Genomic DNA, 2,500 nt, shown 5'->3' with positions numbered 1-2,500 from the left:
AAGTGAAGAAGAAACAGGATGATAATGTAGGAAGAAGAAGAAGAAGAAAAAAATTTATTGGAGGAAGTATTCGTCTAAACAGGAGATGAGAGAACAAGAGAAAGGAAGAGAAATAAATAGATAACAAGAACGTACGTAAACAAACGAAGGAAGAGGAAAAACAAGAAGAGATGAGAGGATAAGAGGAAGAAGGAAAGACAACAATAAAGTATAATAAAAGACAAATCGTGTGAATAAGCGAATAAAAAGTGAAAAAATAATCTACCTGAAGAATTATTCGATGAAACAGGAGATGAGAGAACGAGAGAAAGGAAGGAAAAACAGCAACAACGGATAAGAAATAAGAATAAGAATCTCTGTAGAAGGAAGAAAAGAGAGACAGCAAGCACGAAAACGAAGGACATGTATACAGAAAACACGATAAAGGAATAATTAAGAGAAAATAGACACAAAAGACCGCATCTAACCCGGAAGAGAAGCGCGGGGCAAGAAAGTCACATACGAAGAGAGAGAGAGAGAAAAAAACGAGAATAAAAAAAGACGTAAGATAGAGAGCGAGGAGAAAGAGGATGGGGGAGGGGGAGGGGGGGGAGAGGGGGGGCCACCTGTCACATTGTCCCGGATGTGTTGTATATATCTAAAACTTTTTTTTTTTTTTTTTGCTTTAAATTTTTTCTTCTTCCTGTGATCAGAGTAACGAGTACCAGCAAAGACTAAATAATAATAATAATAATAATAATAATAATAATAATAATAATAATAATAATAATAATAATAATAATAATAATAATAATAATAATAATAATAATAATAATAAGAAATAAATCGGTACCATTCTCAAATGTGTAAATATATATTTTTTTCATTCAAAGATTTCTCCTTCGTGTGATAAAAATAACGAGATTCGCCCAGAGAGAGAGAGAGAGAGAGAGAGAGAGAGAGAGAGAGAGAGAGAGAGAGAGAGAGAGAGAGAGAGAGAGAGAGAGAGAGAGAGAGAGAGAGAGAGAGAGAGAGAGAGAGAGAGAGAGAGAGAGAGAGAGAGAGAGAGAGAGAGAGAGAGAGAGAGAGAGAGAGAGAGAGAGAGAGAGAGAGAGAGAGAAAGAGAAATACAAAGAGGCGAGAGAGAGAGAGAGAGAGAGAGAGAGAAAGAGAAAGAGGCAAAAACAGAGAAAGAGAGAGACAGAGCAAACAAACAAACAAACAAACAAATGCAACTACCCACAAACACAATAACACGCCACCCTCTTCCTCAAATCCTAACAAACTAACAAAGGGGCAAAGAAAACGGCAAAGGAACCAAACTAACGAGGCCTAATGATCTTGGGAGAATATCCTTACGTCTTTTCCATAATGGGGGAAGGATTACCCCCCGTCTTGCCATCCTAAGACACCGGGGTTAGGAAGGATGAGGTTGGGGGAGGGGGGAGGGGGAAGAGGTACTGGGGGAAGGGGAGGGGGAGGGCGGACTGGGGGAGAGGGAGGGGTGAGGGCGGACTGGGGTGGGGAGGGGAAGTGGGGAGGTAGTAGGGGGGAGGGCGGACTTGGGGAGGGGAAGAGGGAACTGGGGGAGGTGGAGAGGGACTGGGGGAGGGGGAATGGGGGGAGGGGGATAGGGAGGGGATGGGGGAGGTGAAACGGAAGGGGGGTGTGGGTGGGGATGAGGGGATGGGGGATGAGGGAGAGGGAGGGGGAGGGGGAGGGACTGGGGGAGGATGAGAGTGACTAGGGGAGGGGAAGAGGGAGGGAGGAAGGGGAGAGGGAGGGGGAGGGAAGAGGGAGGGGGAAGGGGCAGGATAGGGGATAAGGGTGTGAAGGGAGGGACAGGGAGGCGAGGGGAGGGAGAGGGAGAGGGAGCAGAGGAGAAGGTGAAGGGAGGTGCGGGAAAGGGGTAGAGGGAAGAGGGTGGGGAAGGAGAAAGGGAGGGATAGGGAGGAGAAGGAGAAAGGGAAGGAAAGAGGTAAATGAAGCAGAAAAGAAGAGTGATTAAGGGGAGAGAGAGAATAAAGAAGTGTGGAAAGGGATATGGATAAATGATAATGAGATGGAAACCTAAGAAAGTAGTTAAGGGGGAGGGGGAGAGGCCAGTCGGGTAGGAAGAAGGGAGAACGAAGGAAAGGGAGTGATGAAAGAGGAAAAAGGGGAAAAAGAGATAACAAGAGGATAGGTTAAATAAGCCTACAAGAGCGAATAAGGAAGAAGGGGGTAGAGGGAGAGAACACGAAGAGGGGGGGGAGGGGAAGAGGACTTGGGGGGGGGGGGGAGGGGAGTAGGTTTAAAGGGGAGAAAAATCTACAAAGATTTACATTCTTGACTAATTGCTGGATACGCTCGCACATCCGGGGATCACTCTCGGATGACGTCACAAATCCTATGAGGATCTCGCTGCCCCCAAAAAAGAGGAAGAAAAGAGAAAAGAAAGAAAATCCCTTTTTCTTTAAATTCGTTTAGTGGTAATTAGAAGAGAAAAGAAAGAAAATACTTTTTTTTTTAAAATTCGTTT

Source organism: Penaeus vannamei, chromosome 20 (genome assembly GCF_042767895.1).
Source record: "Penaeus vannamei isolate JL-2024 chromosome 20, ASM4276789v1, whole genome shotgun sequence".
In the NCBI taxonomy this organism is placed as follows: Eukaryota; Metazoa; Arthropoda; class Malacostraca; order Decapoda; family Penaeidae; genus Penaeus; species Penaeus vannamei.
The sequence above is the reverse complement of the archived record's forward strand: the minus strand, read 5'-3'. Positions refer to the sequence as shown.